Source organism: Chelonoidis abingdonii, chromosome 4, assembly GCF_003597395.2.
Source record: "Chelonoidis abingdonii isolate Lonesome George chromosome 4, CheloAbing_2.0, whole genome shotgun sequence".
Lineage (NCBI taxonomy): Eukaryota > Metazoa > Chordata > Testudines > Testudinidae > Chelonoidis > Chelonoidis abingdonii.
The window spans coordinates 28,521,942-28,528,812 of NC_133772.1; the positions used below are offsets into that span (position 1 = coordinate 28,521,942).

Here is a 6,871-nt window from a genome sequence, read left to right on the forward strand (position 1 = left end):
CAAGAAAAAAAAAATGTTAATTTTTTTTAAAACATAAACTTTTATATTTGCGTTTACAACGGCATTTTATCACTTCTATCTCAGTTACATTTTTCCTTAATACATGTTACTAATAACTGGTGTACACAACCATCCGTGCTTGGAGTGAGATTCTACCTCAGGGCTCCTTTAGGCCTGATATAAAAGCCAATATAGTGAAAGGAGCCGCTACAAACTCCATGTCTACTGGGAGAGGAACTGTGGAAGACAGCCAAAAAGCTGCCATATGAGAAACTTATAGCTCTAGTGCAGGAGTGCCAGGAACAAGGGGCTGAATCATGCTAGAACTGTGGATATTATGGGTAATGTGGTGGCTAATAGTCAGACTAGGGAAGGGCTGCTGTAACTCACTCCAGAGAACAAGCTGAGATAAGGAGGACCAAAGATGCCTTAAAGTCACCAAATAGCTGTCCCCATTCCTCCACCCACACTTGGGGCCTGCAGACAGATCTCACCCCAATACTTCAGGCTAAGAATTATTTCTAATCACAGTCTCTTAATAAAATTTATGAACACACATTACTTCTTATAACAAACTGAAAACAAAAATATCCACCATCCATTTATAAACAGGAAAAATTATAGTGATTAAAAAAGACAGTCTCTAAACGTTTATTTTAAAATTCTCAAGTGAAGGAAAAAATTCAAGACTTGCAAACAAACTGACGTAAAACAGACAATCTTCATATTTTAATCCTAGCTATCATTTCCTTCCTCCCTTGTTTAATATATTTTAATTTCCATAACTGAAAGAGGTAACGTTGTTATGGCAGGCTGATTTGTGGCATGGGCATTCTTTAAACATCTGTTTGTCGCTGCTTATAGGTTTTGAATGCCAGTAGAATCCAAGAAGGAGATGGACTATTGTGAGCAGAATGCAAAGAGGACCATCCAAAGACAACACAATAATACATTTATTGCAATGGCTTTTAAATTATAACATAGACAATCACCTTTGCCACTACTACAGAATGCTATGTGTATATTTAATACATAAATTATATTTACTTTTCAACATGATTTTACATATAAAAACTAAGCCTTCTTCCACTGCCCATCTCCCGATAACACAACGCTCCATTTACTGCAAAGCTGAATTTTCCACATAACTTATTCTATCGTAACAAGAAATTCTCATTCTAGTAATATTACTGCTACTATAACAAATTCACAATAATTCTCTGCTGGTAGGGAAACAGAATAGTAAAATGGCAATTACTGTGTCAATTGTGTCATGTTCCAAGAATAGCTGTTGAAAGAATTTTTTTTCTTCTGTTTTAAAAAGCAGAAAAAGATTTAAAAAGCAAGTCAAAGTTTCAAAAGCTGTGACGCCACTAACCATCGGCTCACCAAATGGTTCTTTTGGGTAATGCCTGCTAGCTTCTCAAGTTTTTGTAGAATTTAAGCTTAATTTTAAAAACTGTCTACCTTTGTTCTTAGGGAAGATAGCCTTTCTGAAAGCAGAATATAGTCTGTTTACTGAACCTGATGTCCATCCCTATTCAACTCAGTGTGGCCTGGTCTACACTACGCGTTTAAAGTTTAATGGCCATTAAATGATTTAACGCTGTACCCGTCACACGACGTTGCCATTTATATCGATATAAAGGGTCTTTAAATCGATTTCTGTACTCCACCGCCTGACGAGAGGATAGCGGCCTAAATTGATACGTCACACTAGGCCGTTATTCCGGTAGTGTGCGTCCAGTGGTCCATGGCGCTTAGCATCGATTTCTGGAGCAGTGCCTGTGCTGTAGCCATCTCTCTCTTTGTGTTTCTCGTCGGGGTGGAGTACAGAAATCGATTTAAAGAGCCCTTTATATTGATATAAATGGCAACGTCGTGTGGACGGGTACAGCGTTAAATCGATTTAACGGCCATTAAACCGATTTAAACGCGTAGTGTAGACCAGGCCACAGTGTTATTCTGTGGTCTCAGCCTGTGTCTTTGTGCTTAATAAAAATCTGCTAATGCTATTAGTTCCATCTGAGGGTCTTTAAGGGGCTTTCATGCATCTAGAAAGTAGGTCAGCATCATTATCTCCACTTTAAAGGAAGGCAACCTGAGATACTGATATCATGGGACTCTGTCAAGGTCAAAAGGCAAATCAGCAGCACCTACAGTCCCTTTCTGTTACCCACAAGGATATCCTTTACCCTGCTCACCACTTTATTATTCCCTTCCTCTTGCTTTCTCTCATTCTCTCTTTTCCTTCCTCATTCTCTGTCTTTGCCCTCCAGTTTGGCCCTTTCCTACTATCCTTTCCCCCTTTCTTCCTTTAATGGTCCAATTTTCCTCTCCCTGACTGTTGCTCTCTCTGGCCCCACACATTATGGCCACCTCCTGGGGCTGCTTTGTGTTGTGGGTAGCAGCATTGGCTATTTATGCCTCCTCACAGTGATGCTTTGAGAGGAGCTGGCAGGGTGAGCTGTGAAAGGAGACAGAGAGGAGGAAGGAAATAATACAGCAGCTGCCTGCTCATAAAGCCCAGGAGTATCTGAAGGAGAAAGCTAGCTCAGTTCCTTGCAACCCTGCTGAGGAGTGGCTTTTCAGATAGCACATTTGACTGTCATTCCAGATGGATAGAATTTGGGTAAGCTGTAATTCCCCTACCTAGATGGCTTTGCAAACTTCAGCCACAGCTCTTTGAACTAAGGTGGGCCAGAGAAAAAAAGAAGCACCAGCAAACTTTACATGCAAGTAGCATTACTTTCAGTACTCCAGCTAAACACAGCTGCATTCAAGCCCCCAAACAAAATGGCTTATCTGTCTGTGGGTCTTTATACCTACTTCCTCATGGCTGGGAAGTCGATGCAGCTGGACCTAGTCACACTAGCAGAGAATCTGCCCCTGTATGTCTTAATTCTTAATGCTTTAAGGACAAAGGGCCTGATTCTCATTTTCATTAAAGTGTAAAGTGTGCATTGGGTGGCATAAAGTGACTTTAGTGGAAATAAGAACCAGGCCCAAAATTTTCAGCACTGTTGGACAGTGACAGGTCATGTTAACACCTTGGTTTCTGGGGCCCATGTATTTCCTATAAATTAATAGAAATGGAGATACAGCTAAACACATTGAAGTAATTATGAGTGCTCAGCATTAGTATCTCTGAAATTCTGACCACTTTCATACAGCAGCTTAAATAAGGATTTAGGTCACTGTTTTCAGATGTTCAGCATTAAAAGTGCAAGATCCTTAGCTAGTAAAAATTGGCCCAGCTCCATTGACTTTAGTTGCATCATCTGAGGATCTGACCCACTGGCCTTGAAGCTCCAAACTGGCCCCTCATCTTTGTGCCTGAGGTGCCCTACTTCCAATGAATGGTCTATACTGTAGGAGGGAATAGAACTGCATTAGCTTGTACAGGGGTGCTCCCCGCACAGATGCACTCATCAGATCTTATGCAGTGAAACATGCAGAGAGAGAGGCGGGAACGGGACCAATAGCCGTCATTGTGGGGATCCACTGGTTAGTGACCACTTGGTGTATGGGTGGAGGAGTGCAAGCACTTTAAAGGCGTTTGGAAGCAGGGGTAGCAGCTGTGGTCATTTTTGTCACTGTTACATAGCCTGGACAGGTTTCAAACTCTCTCTGCCCCTATGGCGTTCTCCAATGTTCAGCTCAGCCACTCAGACTGAGCTCTGAAGAGCAGATTTTTTTCATCCATTACAGCCACATTCAGCCCAGTTGTAAACAGGTACTGTTCCTGTTGCCTTCAGCTGAAATTGTGCACGCTTTCATCCATTCTGAAATCAGTTCTAGCAGTGCAGAAATATAACCTGCTCACAATTGGTCAAGAGATCCCATATGATACAGTTAGAATTAATATTAACAGAGACCTGTAAGAAGATTGGAGCCCTGCAACTTAAAACACAGGTGCGAAGCAGAAAAGGAGGATAACACTTTTTGTCAGGGTAATAAACAGATAAAAGCAGGGTCCTTAAGCCAGAATTGGAGCCGGTTGCAATTTTTTGACCAAAAAATATTCCTATCAGCACATGATTTCATCAAAATCGACATTTTCCAGGGGAAAACATCAATTTTGAGGAAAACGTTCAAAACAAAAAGTTTCCCTTAAAGTCGACATTTGGAAATTAAATGTTTTGTTTTGACATGCCCAAATAGACATTTTGCAAACAATTTCATTCCACAGCATTTTTTGATATTTCAACTTTTCATCCTCGTTTGGCCAAAAACAAGTATTGGAATTTCTGGTGAAATGCAAATACAATTTTCTGGCCAGCACTAGCCAGAACATATACAGATAGCCCTTAGAATGGAGAGAGAGTTACTTGGCAATAAGATGCAAAAGAAGCTGCGTAAAACTGTGCAGAAAAACAGGACCCTAAATTGTTCATCTTACACAGAGATCACTGCTACTGTGGGGAAAACTCGAGAGACTGGATAGTTGTACACTTGTGGCAGTGTGTAGATCATAGACATTGCACATCCAGTTTGCATGGGTATAAACAGCACAGAAGATGGTGAGGTGCATATCCCCTACACAGCTCTATGCATGCCCAAGCAGTGCTCCTATGTCTGCACTGCTATTTTTTGCAGTGTAGTGTCCCTCTGCCTTCTTGCTGCTGGAGCCTTTCACAGCTGCCTCCCTCTCGCTGGAGCCTTTCACTGTGGCATGTAGCTACATGTGGAGTATATTTACACCACCACTTGCTAAGTATCCCTGTAAATAAATCCTCAAGCCCCCTTATGAATGTAGCTCTGAGACTCTTTAGTGGTACCTGGTTCAAAGCTGGCTACATGGCAAATGGCAGTATTATTTCGAGGAGAGTCTGAATGCAGGCTTTTTGACACAAGGAACTGTTCCACTTCTCAGCTGATGGCATTTAAAGACCAAAATGGAGATCTGAAATCAAAATAATGGACCTACTTTATTGAGAGCAATGTTTTTCAGTGTTTTATCCTTGTATGCTTGTTTTGCGTGTCCATTGCAAGCCCATAATAATGTTGAATTTGGAGAATGAGATTTTTCTGCAGCTTGCAGCATTGATCTAACTCTGCTTCCATTGCAATCAATGTTAAAACTCCCTTTGACATCAATGGGAGGAAAATTAGATCGACACTGGCGGTTTTTAAAAATCCCTCTACTACATATTTTTTCACTCTTTTCAACTTATGCTGAAGTTACTCTCTGTAATTTGAGAAGCAGTAACTACTTATTATCTCACAGGGAGAACAGTGAGTGAAAAAGACCCCAACTTTGCGTTCTGTAATTCTTCTAGAAATCGCATCATTTAATAACACTTCTGGAAAGTGTGGGCCAAATTAATGCCCAGTGTATGAATTATACTGGAATGCCTTTGGTGTTTTGAGTGCATTTTAATTGGGAGTTTTGTACTTCTCTGACCTTAGGTGCTTCCAATTGTTTCAGGGATCAGGACCCAAAGCACAAAAAGCTCTATATAAAACCTCTTGAATTCATACATTCAGTATAAATGCCTCCCGCGTGGCAGCTTCTGGAAACAGCGAAGCAAAGACATACGTCTCTCTTGTCTTCTGCAAGCACATGCTATTCTACTGAATCATCGTTGCATACACATGCAGGCTCTATGGTCATCCACAGGGATTGAGCCTAAGATCTTCAGCACCAAAAGCCAGAGTCCTTACCCCTTGAACTAAAGGCATAATCCGTCAGGCTGGAGAAAATAGTATTTTTCATATTCAAAAGAGGTTAGTGCATTCCATTGTGATTCTGTGATTCCTTACAAACCTAAGTAACTGCCATTTTCAATTCTAAACAAGCTTAATTGTCACAGTACCTAAGTAAGAAAGCTTTAGCCCAAACTGACATGCCATGGTGAAGAGATAAATCCATCTGGAGACATCACTTCATTTTCACTTCTTGTTGAGTTAAGGAATGATGTTTTTCAACCTGAAATTCTGCTAAAAGTGTCTCAAGTCACTGTTTACGGGCTCAGCTTAGTGACCAGCGTTGCTCATGTGTGGGCCTTAATTAACCTGACTGTTATTATATTTATTCAGTGTGTGCATTTTATCAGACAACTGTGCTGGTGGTTAAATTGGGAAACTGAATCACAAGTCCACCCATTTAGGCTTTCTTAATTTTCTCCTTTATTTGTACAATTTCAGGCAGAATTATGGCCACAAATATTGTCTGAACGTACATTTATGGCAGACAAGACACAATTGGTAGGGGGCCCAAATTACCACATTCTGGGGCACCGGGAAGTTTTTCCACCTTCCATGATGGCTATTGACTCCTCTGATCTCCTGGTCTGGTCTTTCAGTTTCTGTTTTAGTGTTTCTCCCATTTGGGACTTGTTCAAATGGTTCTTTTATATATTTTCACATTCCAGACTGCTTAACTTTTCTCTCTTTGTGCTGTTCCTAGTGATCTATTATATGACCATAGTGGGGAATCTGGGGATGATCTTGTTAATTAGGATTGACACCTGACTCCACACCCCAATGTATTTTTTCCTGAGTAACTTGTCTTTCTGTGATTTTTTGCTATTCCTGGACAATCTCCCCTAAGATACTGCTGAACTTCTTAGCCGAAACTAAAATGATTCCTTCTAATGCTTGTGCTCTACAAATGTATTTCTGCGGCTGTTTTGCAGATGTTGAGTGCCTTCTGCTGGCTGTGATGGCATATGACCATTATGTGGCCATCTGTAACCTGCTGCTCTATAGGGTCATCATGTTTAGGAGGCTCTGTAACCAGCTGGTGGCTGTATCATAACTTCTTACTCAGATTTGAACCTTAGTGTTCAGAACCTGAGAAGCTAGCATGAACCCCTCTAAGCTTAATTACCAGCTTAGATTTAAATCTCGCTGCCACCATCCAAAA

The 6,871-nt window shown here is 40.9% G+C and overlaps 1 pseudogene; it reads left to right on the forward strand.

Annotated features, from left to right (window-relative positions):
* Positions 1 to 6,871, forward strand: part of LOC116821754 (olfactory receptor 8U9-like) — a 13,182-nt pseudogene that overhangs the window by 5,089 nt on the left and 1,222 nt on the right.